This window comes from Sarcophilus harrisii, chromosome 5 (genome assembly GCF_902635505.1).
Source record: "Sarcophilus harrisii chromosome 5, mSarHar1.11, whole genome shotgun sequence".
Taxonomy (NCBI): Eukaryota; Metazoa; Chordata; class Mammalia; order Dasyuromorphia; family Dasyuridae; genus Sarcophilus; species Sarcophilus harrisii.
In genome coordinates, this window is record NC_045430.1 from 174,702,066 (window position 1) to 174,725,013 (window position 22,948).

The 22,948-nt window shown below is 33.3% G+C and overlaps 1 protein-coding gene and 1 long non-coding RNA gene across 4 annotated transcripts in view; one reads left to right on the top strand and one right to left on the bottom strand.

The window, feature by feature from the left end:
* The window catches only part of LOC116419369, a 42,412-nt gene extending 28,579 nt beyond the window's left edge, over positions 1–13,833 (top strand). For 2 of the 3 annotated variants that reach the window (XR_004229665.1, XR_004229664.1), the window contains 2 exons: positions 9,949–10,030; positions 12,509–13,833. This is a non-coding gene — a long non-coding RNA (uncharacterized LOC116419369). Of the gene's footprint in view, positions 1–6,557; positions 6,742–9,948; positions 10,031–12,508 lie in introns of those variants that run through there. The other variant, XR_004229663.1, reaches the window with a different exon arrangement.
* GRM8 (glutamate metabotropic receptor 8) overlaps positions 1–22,948 on the bottom strand; it is a 927,338-nt gene that overhangs the window by 145,170 nt on the left and 759,220 nt on the right. The gene's annotated exons all lie outside the window — the stretch shown is intronic.

The following is a 22,948-nucleotide window of genomic DNA, read 5'->3' on the forward strand; positions in this document are numbered from 1 at the left end:
CACTGAGACCCCAGTTCAACAACAGACAAGTTGCCAGATCCCAACAGCCTCCAGCATTGCCAGCCACCTCTCTCCCTCCCTCAGTGCAGTACCAAACACAAGGTTTAACTCCCCCCCCCACTACCTCCATGGGCCTCAGACAACATGAAATGCTGCACAAAGTAAAGAGCCATAGCCTTTAGCCCCTGCACAAGAAGCCTAAAACAATACTTCTATCCTTGGAATAGAGCTTAAATTTCAATTAAAGGAAAAAGCTCCCTTTAAAAACTAAACTACTGGGACAGCTAGTTGGTGTAATGGATAGAGTACCAGGCCTGAAGTCAGAAGGATCTGAATTCAAATCTGGTCTTAGACACTTAACACTTCCTAGCTGTGTGACCCTGAACAAGTCACTTAACCTCAACTGCCTCAGCCAAAAACAAACAAACTAAAACTAAACTACTACCACCACTAAAAAGAAAAAAAGAAAAGAAAATTATTATGGTGACAGGAAGACAAGACCAGACACAAACTCAGAAGAGGACAATAATGTAAAAACACCTATGGGCAAAACCCCAAAGAGAAACAAGAAGTGATCTCAACATAAACTGAGATCTTTTTTTTTTGGGGGGGTGGGGGGCCTGGATATAAACTGTACCCCTTCAGGGAGCTCCCAGACCCTGAGAAAAACCTGCAAACTCCCAGTTAAATGGTTTCATTCAATTGGAGATCTTGGTCAATCACCTTCCATTGAATGAATTGCCACAAACAACTCTCAGTGGTTCAAACTCCCAGTTAAGTGATTTTATTCAATAGGAGATCTCTGTCTGATGGTCCTCTATTGAGTAGCCAAGATACTCCCAGCTCCAGATCAAGAATTATCCTATATAATCAAGATTTTGTTAATCCTTCTCTTCCAAATTCCTAATCAGGAATTTCTCCTGCTAAAAAAGCTTTCTTCTTAGTGAACAATAAAAATCCCTTTTTGCCACACAGATTTCGTGTTTGTGAATTCTTTCGCTTAGTCCGACCAGAGGGGATCTCTCCCCCCAATCCCAGACCTCATCAGTCTCAAGCCCTGATTCTCAAAGAGGTTATTAAACATTATGTCAGAGAGGTAAAAAGAGAAATAAGGGAAAAATGAAAGATGCAAAAGAATAATTGCTTTTAAAGAGTCAATTACTTGCAAAAGAAAACAACTGCTAAAAATTAGAATTGGCCAAATGGAGAAAGATACAAAAATTCACTGAAGAAAATAACTCTTTCAGAGTACAATTGGCTGAATGGAAAAGAAAATATAAAATCTAAAGGTACAGGGACACTAAAGAGTAATATTACAATTTCAAGGGAAGAATCAGAGTACAAAACAAGGAAAGTAGTGACCACACCTCTCTCTGGATCAGACCACCTTGGAATCACTGAAAAGTTCTACTGCATCTAATTCTGAAAACCAAAGTTAAAAAAAATCATAAAGCTTGATATAGTATCCCTTACCCACCTTACAACTTTAAGACAAAGTTAAAAATCAAGAAATAGGATAGAAAAAGTAAGATGACAGTTAATTCAAAAGAACAATAAGATGATATGGATGGAAATATGAATGGAACCAACCTCAGCAATGATTCTTGGAAGAGTTAAACAATAATTTTAAAAATCAAATAAGAAATAGTAGAGGAAAATTTGGTAAAGAAACAAAAGTAAAGGAACACAATTGTGAAAAGATGATAGCTAGTAAAAGAGGCACAAAAAATTCTGAAGAAAATAATACCTAAAAAATCAAGTCAATTAAATAGAAAATGAGGTATGAAAGGGAAAAGCCTGCAAGAAAATACTTTCTTAAAAATTAGAATTGGGTTGTAAAACTAATGACTCCATGAGACATCAAAAAACAAACAAAATCAAAAGGATAAAAAAAAGTACAAGACACTAAAATACCTCATCAGAAAAGCAACTGACCTGGAAAATAAAGTGAGGAGAGATAATTTAGGAATCATTGGACTACCTGAAATCTATAATCAAAGAAAGAGCACAGAAATAAAATTTCAAGAAATTCCCAAAGAAAAAAACTTCTTTGATATCCTAGAAACAGAGGGTAAAATAAAAATTGAAAGAATCCACTGATCATCACTTGAAAAAAGATCCCCAAAAGAAAACTTCCACATCAAAAAGAAACTATTTCAAATAGCCAGAAAGAAACCATTCCAATACTATAAAGCCACTGTCAGGATCACACAGGATTTAAAAGCTATCATTAAGGGACTAGAAGTCTTGGAATATGACTTTCCAGAAGACAATAGACCTAGGATTACAACCAAGAATAACCCCATAACATATTTTCAAGTTGTTTTATAAATCTTAAGATTCTAAACATTCGTTAATTATTATTACCATTATCATTATTGTTGTTGTATTTGCATAGCTAGTACCTAGACAGTGCTTGGCACCTATAAAACAAATTATGCATGCATGAGAATTGACTGATTTGATTTCTTAATTTATTGATGCTGCCTTCCTTCCATTAACCCTATAATCTTTATTCAGAATATATAACCTTATTCAGAGTATGTAACTTTTAATTGATCATATGGGTTGATCAGTTTAAAATTTCTATTTACAATGTCTTTGAGTATCATGAATAGTAAGTCTTTTGTTTGATTGATAGCATAGAAAAGCAGATAGAATGCTAAATTGAGAATTAGGAAGGACTGAGTTCATATCCTACTTCTGACATGTATTGTTTTGTGTGACTAAAAACAGTATATAATCTCTCTGAAATTCATGTACCTGTCTATTCTGAAAAATTATTGAAGGTTTGTAATCTGTATGAGTAGAAAAAATTTCCATCTTCATGAAATCCCAGAATCTATAAAATATGTTTCACTAATAATTTACAATGGCCAAATAATGGAAGTGATTTTGCCATTTTGAAATTATATTTTCTCTTTTTTTACCCATGTTATAATATGTGTAATCATATTAAACATCACTTCTATAAAGTAGTAGTCTTACTACAAAGTAGAAATTCTTCAATGTCTAGCTATGTTTATAAAATTTTTATCTATATTAAAAGGAATTCTTCATTACAGGAATTCTTCATTTGTGCTTAAATTTTATATCAATTGTACTTATACTGTATGTCACACATAATTTTGTAAGATAAGATTTTGATTTGACAGTAGAATTCAGTTGGGGGTATTCTTTGTTATTCCTTAAATTTTACCATATAGGTATATTTTTATTTCATCTATGTGTAAAACTAGCTCTTCCTCTTTTTTTCTACATATAATAAATCCCCAATGGGCTTGCTTCCAGGAATTTATAACACCTCACATAGGAAGTATAAAAATCAAGCTTTTCATTCTTCCTTAAAGTGGCAACCAATCAGATATACAAACTGAAAAAGAAAACAATTCTTTATCTCTTGAAATAAAAATTTATCTCATAAATTATCCGGCTGAAGGATACCATTGCAATATCAGTGTGGTATGAGTATCATCTTTTAAATGACATTTTTGTGGTGATATTAATTAAACAAGTACATCAGTGTTTTCACTTAATGTCAAATGGCTTTTTCCCTTCAGAGACCTCAACATTGCTTTTTAGTTAGTAATACAGATTTTAAGAAATATTATCATCTTGTCCTCCTTTTAAAAATGGCAATGCATTAAAATGTCAGTTTTGTTCGTATGAGATCCCTCAGACTATTCCTCATCTGACTTATTCTACCAAGAAATAAAGCAATCACAAAACTGAATGAAACTCAATTTAATGTTTTACTTACTACAGACATCATAATGGGAGACTCTATCTCCCAATGGTTAACTTAAACTCTTCAATGTACCTTGTTTACCCTGATAATCTGAACTATGAAATTTAGAAATTAAGTTCACAGTCTCAGTCCCAGTGAACTGATTAGTAGATGAAATGTGACTAGCATTGAACTTTTTTGCTAGCTAATTGTCCTATCTTCAGAGACTGGATAAACAGTATTGGTAATGGAAATCACACAAATTTAGCAACTGAGAAATAAATCCATTTCAATACATACATCAGACTGTAAGAATGCAAATAGACACCAAGATAAAGTCTGAAATAATTTATCTTTGTAAAGGTTGATGTTGGTCAATTTCATTACTCAACAAAAGTTAGCTAAAGAACGTATGATGTTTTCCTGCGTATCCATCTCCCAATATGTCTTTTGGAGCAATAGAATATTGGTTGTCAGTTTCTAAATTCCAGAGCCAAAGTTCTGCTTTAAAGTTAAATAACTATGTGTATGCATTATATTTCAGTCTGGTCTTTTTCTTTTTTTCTTTCTTTTTGCTTATATAGTTCAAACAAAATATCAAAAAAGCAGCATACTGTATTGAAATAATAATAATTGATGATTATAGTGCTTAAAATTACAAAATGCTCTTAAAAATGCATTATGTCATTTGAGTCTCAAGAACCTATGAAGTAGGTGCTACACATGTTACTATCTTCATTATAATAGAACTAATTCACAGGATTATTGTGAGAATCAAGGAAGAATATAGATATAAAGCTCTTCATAAAACTTCAAATGTTATCTAATTGTTCGCTATTAATTGGTAGGAATTGAAGCCAACGCTTCCAGATTCCATGTCTAACATTCTATGCACAATTTTGATTTTCACAATTTAAGTTACCATATATAGCAATATACCATGTTATTTCTTGCATAACAATCTTACAAAAATCTTGGTTTTATTCCAGGTACTAGAAAAAAGTTCTAGACTTCTTGTCAAAAGTTCTTAGTTTGACATTCCTAGTTCTTCTACTTGCTAGTTATATGACTTTGGATGTTATTTCACTTTTCTCACCTTATTTGTAAAATAAATAAATTTGAAAAGATTGGGGATTCTAAAATTCTGGAATCTTTTGGTAGTGAAGTAGAAGTCTGTGAACCTCTTCCTCAGAGTAATGGTTTTAAAAGTATAAAATAAAGAATATAGGATTAAAAGGAAAGCAATTATATTGGAATACAATTACATACGTATACTGAGATCTAAGCTTCTAGACCTGGAGTCCATAAATTTGTTTCAAATTCGTGGACCACAGATTAAAAATCCCAGCTATAAGACCTCACTCTCTCATTGCTGGTGTTTTGTAGATATCTATATCAATTAAAAAATATATACATATATAAAAACAGCCATATATACATACACACAAACATGTATATATAAAAAAGGGAATTTAAAGGATATAGAGCATGCTATTAAATTAAATGGACTTTGGGAGGTAAGGAGACAATATATTAGGTTTTTCTTATTGGTCTTTAGACATATACAGCCTCATTCTTACAATCACTGAATTTCTTATTCATGTGTAGAGATATCTATATCTATGTTTATCTATCTATGGTCAAAACTAATTTACATTCACTGTATGTATATATTTAGAAGAAACTAAGACATCACATAAAAGTAGTTCAAGATAATTGAGAAGAAAACATAAAGAAGAAGATACTAATAAGAAATAACCCAAGAAAAGCTTTGTGCTTTTTGAGAGAAATCAAGAGATAGAAATTACAGCTTATTACATCCACTTCCCTGAGAAACTGTCAGAGATTGTTCCTTTCTGTTTTCTTTTTAGCTGTCCTACAAATGATTTCAGAGGTTCCCAAGATTAGATAAATTTACATTAAATATCCAATAAAACATTTTTTCTAGCCAATTTTGGATTTCTTTACATCTTCTGATTATTTACAGTTGGAGGAATGATAGGAGAAATACAAAGGAATGAGATAGCATTAGAAATTGTGATAATGTGACTGTTGATAGAAGAAACCTCCCCTTCATTTCCATTATCTGAATTTGTTAGTGCATTTATCATGATAAATATGAAAGGGTCAAAGGCAATTGCTATAGAAATAATAAGACAATAGTAATTCACTATTCCAGTATGCAGAAAAATATTCAAGAGAAGTAGCCACAACATATTTAACTAGATTCAATAACATGTCTAAGAATAGTTGTGATAGAAATAATGAAAAACTAATGGCTTAGAGTGAAAATGATATAGTACATTCTTTCAGCGGCTGAAAATAGAATAATTGCACCTTCCAATCATGTCATTATTCTGATCATCACTGTGCCATAAGCATTATGGGCTGGACTTGAAGTGAGAAATATCTGAGTTCAAGTCTATCCTGTACCAGTACCTATGTGTTGTACAGAAAGCCACTTGACACTTCCTAGGATATCTTTTATTGAATTATAAAATGGTTGCCATCAGAGTTGATAGTGGGAACTCAAAGACCTGTCATGTACTCAAGTATATACATTATGTTATTTGTTGCTTTCGAGGTGTTATTGCCACCATTTTGTTATTGATGCACAATCCTATGATATCCATCAGGAAGAATAGGTATTACAAATTCCTTTGTACAGAAAAGGAAATTGAAACTCAGAGGGGGCAAATGATTTGTGAAAAGTCATTTGCAGACTCCTAGCCTACAACAACTCTTTTCTTTTGATTATATAGAATTATGGAATTTAGAATATGATAATAACATTCTAGTCTCAGAACTCAGTCAAGCCCTCTATCTGTAAGGTTCCAGGCAGTGAAAATAAGCAGCAGCACCAGATACTTCAAGTGCTATGGATCACATAGATCAAGAAAATTAAACTTAGAGGCAGAAAACATGGATTCAAATCTTGATTCTCATATTAGTTATGTAACAATGGGCAAGATACTTAATCTCTTTGAACAATTTTCCTCATCATTTCAATGAAGGTAATATTACTTGTGACCGTTAAATCAGACAATTCTTTTGAAGGAAAACATTTTGAAAACTTCAGAATAGCATATAAGACTAAGCTATTATTATAATAACTATTATATTAGCTCATGTATAGGCTTTAGGAACTGATAGTGACAAAATCAATCACTGAGTAAAAAAAGAAATTGTTGATGGGAGGGTGACAATGTGGACAAAGATGGTAATTCATTTAGATAGTGTTTTAAATGTTTGCAAAGTGATTTCCTTACAACAATTCTTTGATGGAGCTACTATAAATTTTGCTATCCCAATGGTGAGTAGAACGGAGGTCTAAAAGGCTGGATAATTCACCCAAGGTAACAGAGTTAGTTAATTATCTAACTTATATATGAATCTAGATCTTTGATCCCACAAGTCCAGGATTCTTGGAGCTTGCTAACCAAGTTCTTTTTAGTCAAATATCTGATTTTTAGATGAAATTCCAGCTACTACCAGTGCCTACATGTGTCATTAGATTAAGCTTACAAAACTGTCAACAGAGACAGCCTTAAAGAATAAAATCTTTGGGAGAATGCCATATGGCTGATACCTGTGTTAATAATAGAATTATATACTTAATTCAGGAAGGGATCAGAGTCATTTCCCTAAACCCCTTTTGTAGTTGAAGAAACTGATGTCTCTGTGTTTTTAGTCATACAAAGTATACTTGATTTGAATTCTGGTCCTCTCTTTCGAATCAATTATTCCTTCAATCTTATGGCTAATCATGCGTTGATGGAGCCTTTCTACAGATAATAATTTTTTTTTTAGCAGCTCTGATTGTCATTACTGAAATTGTAGAAAGATAAATTGACTAGATGTAACATTATACTGTTGGACCTTGGGTGTTTATTAGTAACTACTTCTGTTTGGAAACAGGCTGAGTCAATATTTGATTGAACCAAACTGATTGGTTATCCTTCCCACCTACAAAGGAAGATATTTTTGTGAGTACCTAGCTAAGATGTCCCTTTAATATTTTATACTCAGAAGTCTTCAGTCCCTACAGTATCTATAATTCCTTGTATATCTGTGTAAGTTTGTATAAGTTATGCCTCACCCTTTTAGTTATACACCTATAATGCCCTTGTCATCTTGGAAGGGTTGTAGAGAAGGCTTGCTTGTTTGGGGAAGAGTTGGAGTACTGGAATGAACTAGTAAAGTTATCAATGATGGAAAGAAATGTAAGATTAGACTAGATTTTTGGGAAAGTGGCTTTGAGGATCCTCAGTGTTCACCATCCAGGAAAAATATTCAAGGAAGAAAACAATATAGTCTCTCATCAGGAGCTTGGGGTGTAGACTAAAAAGTGAATTCATATTTATTTCATATAGGCAAGAATTCTAATATCCACAATATAGGTCAAGGATTAAGTAGACTTTGACAATGATCAAAAATCTTAATCTATCCAATTCTCCATGACCAACCTATACATCTCTGACAATGGTAAGAGGGAGGTCAGCTGTTTGAGAACTCATTTATGAGGCAGTCTCTGTGCCATAGCATCATAGGCTTCTGCCATGTTCCTACAGATGCACACATTTTTTACCAGCTAGAAGAAATCTACAACAATCAATCCAGGCTGAGGTAGCTTGGTATTAAGAGAGATCTTGGTATATATATTGTCTTCTTTCTCTTCAAGTAGATCATATTTTATAATATGTCCCAAAAACCTATTCTAAAGATGTATGATAGTGGTAGCAACCCTGCCAGAGTTTGGTTGTTGATTATCATAATTTTTATCCTTCTGTTTTCATTTTTCTTCCATATTCCATAAAAAAGGAAATTCATAAGGCTTTCATTTTCTATTCTCATAGTAAAATAAGTAAGCACACACTCTGAATGCATTTAGCATTAATTCCACTTGACACTACATTTGCATCCCTTTGCAAAACTTTGGCTTACAAATCTGTAATGCATATGAAAAGCAGTTCAACTTCCTGAAAAAGGACATGCATGCTAGAAATAAATCATTTCTCAGTATATAGAGATATATAATATATAAAGAAATTACTTTGTACATAGACCACTTTATTTACTTTTTTGTTAAACAGTGTTTGTTTGTTTTTAACTTTTATATCAGTTCCTAAAGCCTATCTTATGAGCTAATAATAGAAATAACAGATGAGACTTATATAGTATTTTGAAGTTTTCAAAATGTTTTCCTCAAAATAACTGTTTGAGGCAGGGAACACAAGTAATATTAGCTTCACTAGAATCAGGAAGACCTGCATTCAAGTTCAGCCATATAGTTGTTGTATGACCATGAACAAATCACTTAATCTGCTCCCATGCAGTTTTATGAGTTTATGAGTTACAGACACATTTCCAATAATCAAAAGTGGGGTGAGGGGAAATGGGGAGGATTCCATGATAAGAATTACTACTATACTAACAAAACCAGTGATCAAAACTGAGAAATACCTAAAATAATTTTTGCATGCTAGCAACTCAGTAAATATCAATGCTATTCAAAACTTTGAAATAGAATTATAAAATATTTAATCTCAAATGTCTCACATTTCTCAGGAGTATTAAAAAAAAATAAGCTTACCTAATCTTAGTTCCCAAAATCAGGCAATTACTTAATCCCTTCCTGTCCAAAATTCAGAGGCATCATCTGATTGAATATATATATATATATATATATATATATATATATATATGGATTATAGAATGGCATTATATACATTTATATATAAAAAGTTTCCCTGATGTCTGGAATTCTCATTCATATTCTCTCTCTCTCTCTCTCTCTCTCTCTCTCTCTCTTTTATATCTGCTTGCTGGATTTCCTGGTTTCCCTGAAGATACTGTTAAATTTCACCTTTTCTAAAAAGTCTTTCCTAATCTCCCTTAATGTTAGTGCCATTTACCCTTATATATCTTCTTTGCACATAGCTGTTTGCATGATACTTCCCCCATTAGACTGTGAGCTTCTTGAGAACAGGAACTCTCTTTTGTCTTTCTTTATATCCCCAGTGCTTGGCTTATCATAGGCACTTAATAAATGCTTGTTGACTGATTATCAGAGACTGAAGTGTCTGCTACAGAGCTCTGAGGCATTATTCATAGATGATGTTAGATGACATTTAAAGTTTGGAATCATTTTTTAAAAGTTTTTTTTTGTTGTTATTGTTGTTAGTGGTTTTATTTTAAAATGAGTTTTTGCCTTCCCTTAGAAGGAAGATCAGGCTGCTAATATACTTCATGGGAGAGTTCAATGAAGAAAGTCATAAAGAAGGAACTCTAAATATGGCAATGGTAGGTAATATAATCACTTTGGCAACTCATTTTGTCTCAAAAGAGAATTTTGTCTAACTTTCTTATTTAAGTTTCACAGTCTGTTACTTTCTTTCTTTAATCAGATACAAATGCCGATGTCTCTCCCTTTATGACTTCAATTTTATGAAAAATTCATAAGGAAACACTGCAGAGTAGATACTTACAGTAACAAGTATTTCTTTAACAAGATATCTGGAGGGAACATAAAGATGAGGAAAGGAAATACAACACAAAAAGCATTCATATTCACACATGGATCTTGATAAATATCCTTCAGGGTGCCAGTCATGAAATTCAGTGAGGTGTGATGAAGTATTCTGGAAAAGCCTTCTTTATTTGATGTCCAATAGCCTTTGTTTATACCCTGTTTCTGCTCTTTGCTACTTGCCTATCACTTTGGCCATGGCATTTTACTTTTCTGGATCTCAACTTCCTCATGTGTAAATGAGAAAGAAGGCCTTTTGCATGACTGTAGAATAAAAAAGTTGGGCTGGAAGATCTTTAAATTCCCTAATAGCTTTAAATTCTATGATTCTATAAGTCTATCACATTAAATAATAATAATAACAATAGAATTCTTTACATATTTACTATGGGTCTGGATTCAAATGAAATCATGCCATACCAGTTAAAAGTAGTGAGAAGCAAGAACACTAGCTCTAGAATAAGAAGAATAGTGTTCATATCCCATCTCTGATATAGATAAATAACTCTGGGCAAGCCCCTTAACTTCACCTTTTTCATCTGGAAAATAAAAGAATCGGATTAAATGGTCTTTGAAGTTCCTTCCAACCATGAATCTGTGAATCTGTATAATATTCAGCTTCCCTAATACCTATTTGAAAATTATTTCTAAAATCATCAATTTTCAAAGAAAAAAAAGGTGAAATATGATATTAGAGCAAAGAGAGATATAATACGGTGAAATTAGGACCTATTATAGAACTATCAGGATTAAACAAGTTTCATAAAGGGAATATAGATGTAATGTAGTATTATGGAGAGAACATTAAGTTTAGAATTGGAGACTCAGAATTTTTTTAAGTTGAAATCTCAGGTTTCTTACTAGTATTGAAACTCTGGGCAAACTTCTTTATTCATTGGATTCTTCTATAAATGGAGGTATTTAGGGCAGATGATCTCTAAATCCCTCTAACTCCAAATTTAGGATCCTATGATTCATGGATATTGCTTGAAAAGTGAAAGATAAAATATTTTTGTTCTGCAAGTCCAGCCCTAATGAATACTCATCATTGGTAACTTCCCAACAAGGTATGAGACATACCTCCCATTCTATACCTTTGCTTTAATGCCATTTTGTATCCATCCAGCATCTCTCCAAAGTGCTTTAGGCCATGGCCCTTAGTCCATATATTCCTAGATCAGCACCCAGGATTTCCTGCTATCCTTCCCAACAACAACAACAACAACAACAACATAGATGGATTTGTTTAAATAAATAAATAGTAAGAAAGGAAGGAAAGGGACAGAGTAAGGAAGAAAGGGAGGGAGTGAGGGGAGGAAGAAAGGGAGGAAGAGTGAGGGGAGGAAGGGGTGAGGGAAAAGGGAGAAAGGGAAGGAGGCAGGGAGGAAGGGGAAGGGAGGGAAGGAAAGGAGGAAGGGATGGAGGGAAGAAGGGAGGGAGGGAGAAAGGGAAAGTAGGGAAGAGAAGGAAGAAGGAAGGAAGGGAGGAAGAAAGGAAGGAAGGGACAGAGGGAGGAAGGAAGGAAGTGAGAAAGAAAAGAAGGAAGGGAGAGAGGGAGGGAGGAAGGAAGGAAGGAAGGAAGGAAGGAAGGAAGGAAGGAAGGAAGGAAGAAACAGTTCCAAATGGGATCACAAAGAGTCAGATATGACTGAATAAGAAATAGTTGACAGGTTATGACATACCTCAGATGGATATGTGGAAATCAGACACTTGGAAAGGATGGAGATGGAAAAGAAACTCCAGAAATTGGAGTATTCTGAGAAACTAGTTATAGGGATTCAACAGGTAAGCTTTGACACACTAAGTGCTAATACCATATCAGAGCAGATGTTATGCTCTATAAACTAAGCAGCAAATTCAGGATTCAAATCCCAGATTTGCTTCTGCCATGCTGGGTGATTCTGGACAAGTTAAATGATCTTTCTGTGCCAAAGTTTCCTTCTTAAAATGACATTTAAATCGCTTAACTGCTTCTATGGGGAAAAGCAAATTGAATCAGAACTGAATTGGAACCAAAGATAAAAAGTTCCCATTTGATTTGTTTTAGCTACTCAAGCATACAAGGCCACTCCAAAAAGGAGTTGGACCCTTGGGAGGACTGTGAAAGGTCCAAAATCCAGCCATCAGTCTTCAATTGGAAGCAAAAGTATAGAAAGGCTGAATGGGGAATTGCATGCCTCCAGAAGTGATATACATTTCTAGCTGCTGTTAGATATATGACTTTCTCTGTGGCTATCTCTCTCCATTCACAGGAGACATGACTAGAAGAATACTAGAATGTATCGGCATACACTGTCATTCTGTCATCTGCATAAATGGGAGCAACAAATTCCTTGACACTTGAAATGTAACCCAAGGAACAAAGCAACACTTTCCAGGACAAAAGGCTAATCTATACAGATTAATAAACAGCAATGGTTCCATGCCATGCTGACAGTTTTATTTTAACAAGACATAACTGAACTGATAAATTATGTTTTTCCAGAAGAAGAATTTCCAAACATTCAACAGAGGTTTATGTACTCGCATGTTCTCTGGGTCATAGAATATTATAGATTTAGAGCTGGAAGTGACCTCAAAAGCCAAGTTCAATTTTTATAGATGAAAAAACTAATACCCTGAGTTACTAACCCAAAGAGACAGTAGTTAGAAGAATCAGGATTTGAACTCAAGTCCAATGAGTCCAGATCTAGGGACTACCTTTCTTTTTATTTTTAGTACTTAATAAACATTTAGTACACATACAGTAGACAGTTAATAAATTCTAATTGACCTACTGACTGACCACAGTACAAATTAAGCCAATATAATCTAACAAACTTCTAAGAGCATAAGATGTCTATATTAGGTATTAGGAGCACAGTGACAAAATGAAAGCTAATCCTCCATCTCAAGAAGCTTAAATTCTACTAACATACAAAATATAGATTTTAACCCAAGTTGTCTTGCTTTATTAATTGATAACAAGCTGAGTTTCTCACAAAGTGGATACATATTGTTAACATGTATTGCTTACATTATATTACAATTATGTAGTTTTAATTGATCAGGCAAGATTGATTAAAATCAGTTATTATAGCCATAGACATGGCTAGGAAGGCAGCATGCTACAGTGAATTGAGTGCATGATTTGTATATAACTGGGAGTCCAAATTCCAAATACTATCTCCCTCCTTCATTTACTATTTTCTTTTGAACAAATCATTTAATCATGTTGAACATCAGAAAAATATAAGTTATAAGTGAGTTGGTATCTATATTGATAGAGATAGTTTTCCTTACCTATAAAATCACAGGTTTGTGACCCATTAGTTCATGGAAAACTTAGTTGTTAATATGCAAATTTCAGATAGACCAACCACTAACAAAAATTCTCTATTAAGCAAAAATATCCCACCAAACATTCTGGCAAAGATAAATGAAAAGGAAAAAAAAATCCCCTAGAATATTAATTTTAACATCCTTGATTCACATGTTCTAGAAAAAAAGGTTTGTTATGTTCAGAGATTTCAAACAAACAGTGGGAAAAGTGCTTTTTTGCCAGTTCTCCATCGCTGCTTGTAAATGAGTCAATAAATAAAGGGAAATCTCTGCTCAGAGCTGTAGTGAACTACAAAATGCACTAAAGATATAAGCTGTAGGAAAAACTATAGATAAGATTTATTGGCTAAAATGCAGCTTTTTTGTATAAGAAAACAAATATAAGAACACAGCAAGAGAAGCAGTTAGAGCTTATATAGTAAATTCCCTACATCACTATAGAAATTTTTTTCTAAAAGTCCAAATTTTGTTAACAACAATTATCTCATTAATTCTATAAATGTCACTGTGAAGTATTAGTATCCTATTATACAGAGTGACTTTAAGTGTTTCTTGTGCCTTGGGCACTTAGGAACTGGGAGGTTACCACCTGCTATGAATAATGATTAATAAATTAGTGAATTCTTAATTAAAATGAATAAAACGCTCTGTTGCCCATGAAGGGTAAAGTCAAATTCTATTCATTCCATTGATTCACTCATTCAACAAACAAACAAATAAACAAACATTTATTAAATACCTGCTAGATATAAGGCACTACATTTGGTCCTAGAAGATATGGAAAGAATAAGTGGTAGATCCTGCTCTCAACAAACCTAAGAGCTAGGAAAAATAATAAATGAAAACAAATAGCTATATTACAAAACTGATATTGCTGCTAGGGGGTACCCACAGAGCTGTGGACCTGAAGTCAGGGAAATTCATTTTCCTGAATTCAAATTTGGCTTCAGACTTGTAAGAGCTGTAACTCTGGGCAAGTCATTTAACCTTGTTTGCCTCAGTTCCTTATGTTTTAAAATTAGATGGAGAGGGAAATGATAAATCATTCCAGTATTTTTACCAAGAAAACCCCAATTGGGGATGACAGAGAGTTGTCACAAGGTGTCACATAGATGTCACAAACTGAAAGGATTGAACAAGAATAACGATGAAAACAGAATTGAATATGGCAGGAATGTAGAAGGTATAAACAAGATGCAATCAGTACCTATGAAGACTAGGATCAGAAAGATTATCCTTAGCAGAAGAGTCAAAAGGAAGACTCTTGTAGAAGAGGTATCTTATGATATTTGCCAATGATTTCCAACCCCAAGAACTTATTATAATCAATCATCAAACCCTTATTAAGCATCTATTATGTGCCACACATTATTCTTGATACCAGAGATATAATTTTTTTAGATGGAAAAAGAATTCCTATTCACAAAAATCATATTTTTGCAGGGAAGAAAATTTATTCACATACACATATTCATACACACAATGTTAACAAATACAAACAAATCAAATTAAGGTAGGGAGGGAATATTCTAATAATAAAGAGGATCGGGAAAACCTTCATATAGAAGGTGATTCTTGAGTTACATCTTGTGGTAAGAAAAGGATTGAAGGAATTTGAGGAAAGGAAAGAGTGCATTCTACACTTAGGAGATAGCCAATACAAAGGTGAGGAGATAAGAAATGGATCAACACATATAAGTAATAGAGAGAAGATCTGTTTAATTAGACTGCAAAGTGTAAGAGGGAAGATAATGTTCAATGTATCCGGGTTCATGTTGGGAAGGGCTTTAAAAGATAGAGGATCAAAACACTATAAAGAGCTACTGGAATTTATTGAATAGGGGAAAAAATGTTCCATTTATTCTTAAGGAGAATGAATTTGGCAGTGCTGTATAGGATAAACTTTAGTGGGGAAAGACTTACAGCAGGGAAAACAATTAAAAGGCTATTACAATATCTAGGCCAGAGGTGATGAATAACTTGGGGGGAGGGAGGAAATATTAGCTCTATGACTAAGGAGAAGTGATTAGATAAAAATAACAAAATTCAGCAACTGATTAAATATATGGGGTGAAGGAGAATGAGAAGTCAAGGATAATATTAAGGTTATCAATATAAGATTTTAGGATATAAATTTCTGGTCTAGAGTTTGAAGACTGTGTGGGATATCAAATGATGAGAATGGTGGCAGGAAGTGAAGAGTCTTTTCATATAGAACAACATCAATAATAGTGTGAAACTGAGAAAATATAGGATGGATTTGAAGATGGTATATAATCTGCCATTACCAGAGCATAGAGTATATGAGGTAAGACAGTACAAAGAGGTAAAATAATAACTATAAGGCATATTGGACTCAATGAGTAGTAGATCTTTAATAATAGTCTAAAAATCTTTGCTTTTTAATTGAGTCAATGTAAAAAAAATCATTAGGGAATTTTAAACAATAGAATGATGTATGTCTAAATAAGAAAATTTTATCTTCTGGAAGTGATATGTAAGATGAATTTGAAAATAAGCAACAAACAAGGACACTATTTCAAAATAAAAAGCAATAAAAATCTGGTTCAGGAGTGGAAATATTAAGAAAGGGACCATTGTTAGAAGTATTGTGGGAAAAATAATGATTACTGTTTTCCTAATATAAGGAAGGAAGACTCAAAATGATTATGAGGATAATAGTCATGGGTAACTGGGATAATGACAGTACCATTAACAGAAGTAAAAGAAAAAGAACAAAAGAAAATTTGGAGAAAAGTTGATTAATTTGACTTTAAACATACTGAGCTTACCAGTAAGATATTCAGTTGGCAACATATAAAATATAGAGACAAGAAGGAGAAAGGTGTATAAGTTGTAGAAAGGGCAAGTCTAGAATTAAGATCTGGATAGATCCAATAGAACTAAGTAGGGCTAGAGGCAATACTTGGAGTCACCTATGTCGATATGACAATTGAAACTGAATGAGTGCATGGGATCATCAAGGGAAATGATATATAGAGAAAAAGCACGAGAACTTGATAGAATTTTATGAAAAGCTTACAGTAAAAAGGGCAAAAGAAAAGTGAATGAACATAGAAAAGTAGCAATCAGAGAAGTTCTAACAGACCTATAAGTACAATAACATGAGGATAAAAAGATACAAATAGATTATCATCTACAGGTCAAAAACTGCAGAAAAGTAAATAAAGATTCTTCTTAAGAGAAATATGAGTAAAGCAGTGCAGACCAAGATCATACTTCAAGGGAAAGAATGGGTGATAAGGAAAACACAAATGAGCATGAAATTCTCTTCTAAGAGTTCAATGTCACAATTCAGAGTATCACCCAAAAGGGTGAAATGTACCTATGCCTGCCAAAATTGGTCTAAAATTATGAATCTTCATTTTTCTTTTTATCATTAGAAAGGTAGATTTAATCTTCAGGTTCCAAATTCTTCTCATTATTCATAATTTATATGTTACATGGTGTTTTTAGGTTTAAAAAGCTCTTTCCAGGTTAATAACCCTGAGCAGAGCTTGCAAAAGCAAAAATACTCATCTTTTACAGATCAGGGAACTGAAACTAGGAAGCATTAAGCAACTCATACAGCATTTATATACTGAGGTCAAGATTCAAATCCAAGGCTTAACCCACCTATCTAAACTGATTTGTAATATGAAAACCAAAGTATAGAGTTAAAGACTGATTATCTGGTCTGTACCTATGTTTTCCAACTTTTACACTCTATGACATACAGGTAAAAATATTGAGAATATACATAGATATATTCTCTCTTCTGTTTGGGTTTAGGCAGTTCCTCATGTATTCTTACCTATTTAAATACACTCTCCCTCTTAAACTGTTTGTGAAATTTCTTTGCTCATAAGTTTGTTCCTACATGAAAATATAGAAGTTACTTGTCCCTCTTGATGATTATATATCATTTCATATTTCATATTTTGTTTTTGGTAAGAAAAGACACATATTTTGTACTTACTTAGATGTTGGCCTTTCAGTCTATAAATGTATTGCAATTCACCCTCAATTAACAGCTATACAAATCATGCTTTCAAAATCTTCCTGATATTATCCTCCACCCTGTTTAAATATTCCATTAATACCATCATTATATCTATTTACTTTTATCCTTTCAATGGCCCCTTGAAACCAGAAGTAAAAGTCTTCAAATCAACACACTTAATTACTTCTGCTTTTCTCTAAGGAAGTGTTAAATTTCAATTCCCAAAAATCACGAAGAAGGAAGTTGTTATTTGGACTGTTTTCATTAGTGTAGAAGGTGATGGGGTCTATTTCTTAATAAATGAAGAAAGAGAAGAGAGAGAGAGAAGGAAAGAGGGGAAGATGAAGGGAGGAGAAGAGAAAGACTGGGAGGGAGGGAGAAAAAGACAAGAAGGAGAAGGAAGAAGGAAGGGAAAAAGAAAAAAAGAAAGGGGAGGGGAGGAAGTAAGAAAGGCAGGGAAAGAAGTATAGAGGCGGGAAAAAAGAAGGAAGGAAGGGAGGGAGAAAGGAAAGAAGGAAGGAAAAGAGAGAAAGAAAGAAAAAAAGAAAGAAAGAAAGAGAGAGAGAAAGAAGGAACAAAGAAAGAAAGAAAGAAAGAAAGAAAGAAAGAAAAATTGCTCTTGACTCATCTTTTTAGAATGAAATTTATTTTGTTTGGGGAACTTTTAAAAACTGTGATCTAATACCAAACATTCGAAATGATAGGATTGTGATCAGAACAATTCTTTGGCCAAGAGAGATACTTAATAACCACTTATTCCATTGATGGCTTTAAGTAAGCCTTTCAATTATGAGAAAAAAAAAATTGGGGTCCAGAGAGGTAAAGTAACTTCTCTGAGGTCACAGAGCTAATGGGCATCAGAACAAGGAGCCTTTCCATTATCTCATAATTTTCTTTAACAAAAAACTCTGATACATTGGATAAGCTATGCCATAGTTCTGCTAAATTGGTAAAGATGATTGAAAGCTCCTTAAAGATTCAAAAGCTCAGCCAGTCCTGGGTCGTATCATTATCAGATAAAGGTCAGGATATATGTTTCCAATATCCCTGGGGAAACTACATGGAGCCATTTGAAAAATATCTCTTTCATTACACTTTGATTCATCTTTTAACTCTAAGTAATTCCAAGCATTAGAACATGAAGAATGGTAGTATTTGAACATGAATGGTTTGGGGGTAAGTAGGCTATTTTTTCTGCTAAAATTTCATAGATGCAGATTTTCGTGAAGCTTTATCTGTTTTTAAGAGAAATGTTTTTTTTTTTTAAAATCTATTTTTTTAAAAACTATTTGAAAATAAAAGAAGGGACCTTTTTTGTTGTTCATCCTCAGCTAAGATAATGAATGGAAATCCCCATCCATAGATGGAGTTTTTGAGAAAGTTACAGCTACATTATAACAAAGGTTGCTTGCAGAACTTCTCTCTGCTATTTGACTATAGGGATCATGGAAATAAGCACTCTTTTATCAGTTTTTAAATGTTATGATAAAGGACTTCAGGATCCAATTAGGACGAATAGTATTAAACAAATCCAAAATCATTATCAATCTTACAGTGTGTTATAGAAGAAGGCTAATAGATATTGGAGAGAAAGTAGGAAGAAGAGTAACTAAACCATCAAATTTAATCTATGAAGATAAGTCCAAGAAAGACAATGATAGTTCTAATTAACTATATAATCACTGAATCCATGACTCCTCCTGTAATGCTGGAGAAACTGAGCAAGATAGAGATTAGAGAACAATTTAATAATTTATTAAATGGGAAAGATTTACTGGGACCAAATGGACCCATGGTTTGGTCACAGGGCTGAATGAGACTATCTCAAAGAATCCAGCGGCGAATATCAGATACAAGATTCTTTTATAGGGTAACAAGAAGAATGACATAATGGGGGAGGTACCTGGATGGGGATGACCTAATGGGGGGAGGAACCTAGGATGACATAATGGAGGGAGGTACTGGAGAGGCTCCAGATATTCTAATGATGTTTAAAATAGATAAAGACCTTTATCCCATTAAACATTAAGAGGGAATGAGTATAGCCTAAGATCTATGATATAAGACCTTTATTCTATCAAACTTTAAGAGAGAATGGTTATAACTGAGTAGGACAATTAGGGAAACTGGGTCAGAACATTAAAAAAGAACTGTGGCACAACACTCCAAAGTTCCATCCTTGAATGAAAGTTTTACAAATAAAAATAATTCCAAATTCCATTCTTGAATGCTTTCTTTTCCTTTGTATTCTTTTTTCTGCTTAATTTATCACAAATATTTGCCTACTGAAAATGAAGCCACAAAAGATACAAAGCTATCAAATAGAAGAAATTTTGCTTTAACTCCTAGACACTGACTGCAGAAGATGTGGAAACTTTTAAATCTAGTTCTTTCAATATATTAGACAGAAGCAAAAGTTCTCTTAATTTCTCCCTAACGGCAAAACAGGTGGCAAAAAATGAACAGTAGCTATTATTCTGGATTGGATATTTTTCTCTCATTGTTAACCACTGACATGCTTCAAGTAACAAATCCTAGCTATTCCAAAATGTATTGTCCTTTTCTGGGCATTAATTTTATTTTTCAAATGATTTTAGTGCTTCAGTCAAGGAAGCTTTATATTTGTAAAGATGACTAGCCAGCTCCTACAGGTGCTGCATTAACTTATTCAGAACATTGATTAATACATAATTCACCAGAAAAATTTCAACTAAATGCTGTAACAAAATGTCTCAAATCATAGTGAAGCAGAAGTCAAATATAATTTCCTAGTTTCTGGCTGAAACTTGGCCCTTATAATTTTTTGAATTCCAGTTTATTGCTCACATTCCTGATTTCACAAGCAGAACTTTTAAAATCCCTCTCACTATACTAATGCCTTTCTCCCCAAATCTCACTCTACTCTAAGCCCATGTCACAAAAGATTTTCCTGATTTCTAGCCCTGATTTCTATTCCTATGCATTCAAATTAGGCAGGCTCCCTCGTACACCCAAATCTAGACTCCAACACTTCCCTCTACTATTCTGATTCTCTTGAGCCTGAATTCAGTCAATTATTAATTCCTTCAGCAAATTTTATTCCTATATTTGATTCTTTTTTCTTCTTCTCATTTTGTGTTTTCATTCTTCTTAATCAGATCTTTTACTTCACCATCAAATTCTGCATTAATTATGTCCCTTCAGCACATCTTTGCTTTCAGCCCACCTGCTACTAATTCATCTAATACCTAGTACTATCTTAACAACTTTTAAAAGTTTATTAAAAAGTTAGAATCCTATAAACCCATCATAGATAGCCTAACTTTTGCCTACTGCAGGTGATGAGATTGTAATTGGGAAGGAGAATTTATTCATTCCAAATGCCTAAAAAGTAGGTGGAATACAAACCAACAGATTAACATATTAATTAATGCTGCCTTTGGAATTAAAAAAATAAAGCCTATGACCTATCTTCATTTGGATTTGGCTCTGAATCATTTGACTAAGAGCAGCAGCAGCAGAAGCAGCTGCAGGTAAATCTCCAGGAAATCCCCTCCCTACCCAAGGCTTTTGCTAATCCAATAAGAGATTTTTTTTAATGCTATCTGAAGACTTTTGACATTTTATGGAGGCTGTGTTAACATACTACACCCAGTTTGCTACTTGCAAAAGATTATTTGCCTAGTTTGCCTAGGGTTCATTATTTTCTAATTCTCTTTTTTTTCTAGTAAAATTATTTATTTTTAATACATAATACTTTATGGACCATGTTGGGAGAGAAAAATCGGTAAAAGGGAAAAGCCATGGGAGAGATTAAAAAAAAAAAAAAACAGTAAAAAAGAAGTGAATATAACATGTATTGATTTACGTTCAGTCTCCTTAGTTGTTTTTCTTCATGCAGATGGCATTTTCTGGCCAAAGTCTATTGGGATTGCTTTGAATCACTGAACCACTAAGAAGAGCCAAGTCTTTCATAGTTGATCATCAAATATTCTTGCTGTTATTGTGTGCAATGTGTTCCTGGTTCTGATTGTCTAGCTCAGCATTAGTTCATGTAAATCTTTACAAGCCTTTCTAAAATCGGCTTGTGCATCATTTTTTATAGAACAATAATATCCCATTATCTTCCTATATCACAACTTGTTCAGCCATTTCCCAATTGATGAACATCTACTCATTTTCCAATTCTGTGCTACCACAAAAAGAGCTGCTACCAACACTTTTGCATATGTAGGTCCTTTTCTCTCCTTTAAAAATTCCTTGGGATGCAGATCCAGTAATAGCACTGCTGGATCAAAAAGTATGCATGGTTTTATAGTTCTTTGGGCATAGTTCCAAATTGCTCTCCTGAATGGTTGGATTATTTCACAATTCCACCAACAAATGCTTTAGAGTCCCACTTTTCCTACATCCCCTCCAACATTTATCATTATCTTTTCCTGTCATCTTAGCCAATCTGAGAGTTGTAAGGTGGTACCTCAGAGTTGTTTTAACTTGCATTTCTCCAATCAATAGTGATTTAGAGCATTTTTTCACATAACTATAGATGGCTTTAATTTCGTCATCTGAAAATTTCTGTTCCTATCCTTTGACCATTTATATAATTCTCTTTTGGATGGACAAAATAGAAAAGTCAATAAAGGAACAAGATAAAATTAAACTAGAGAAAGCATCTCTCAATTTTTAAAAAAAGCATAAGAATGCCCTTGAATTATGACAGGAGTGGTTATAGTAGAAATTTGTTCATTTTGTAAAGAAAGAACCATTTCTGAATCATATACTTTGTGACCCATAACTGCTTGCTAAAACCAGTGATCAATATTAGTTTCATTGTAGTGATATAACTTCAAGAAGTTCAAAGTGCTTCACTCACTATTGAATGAATGAATGACAAAGCAATATAATGACATAATAAATGTTTTGTCATTTATTACTGAGTGCCTAAGAAAGAAGATTTTCCTAGTAACAGGTCACTTCTAAAACATTTACAAGCAGTAACAAATGATGGCAATTGGTCTTTCAGTTCAGGACCATTCTAATATCCCATTTACAGAGAGGTTTGATGGCTCTTGGCACAGCCTACCTTTTTCTGTTGCTTCTGGCTAGGGAAATTCAGGGAGCATGAGGGCTCTTTTCATTTCTATGATCAAATGCATCCAGTTTCTCATAGTTTATACACTTTCTCTTACTTTTCAACTTACAGCCAAACAAATCGAAATAGAAAAGGAGAAAACTGAGGTCCTCTAATTCCAAATGCCATCCTATCATTTTGAAAACTAGATTCAAATTTTGACTTTTTTAAAGACTGTGACATCTAATCTCTATTTTATTTTCTCCATTTATAAATTTTAATTATTCTTTTAAAACTCCCAAGTACTAACTTTAATAA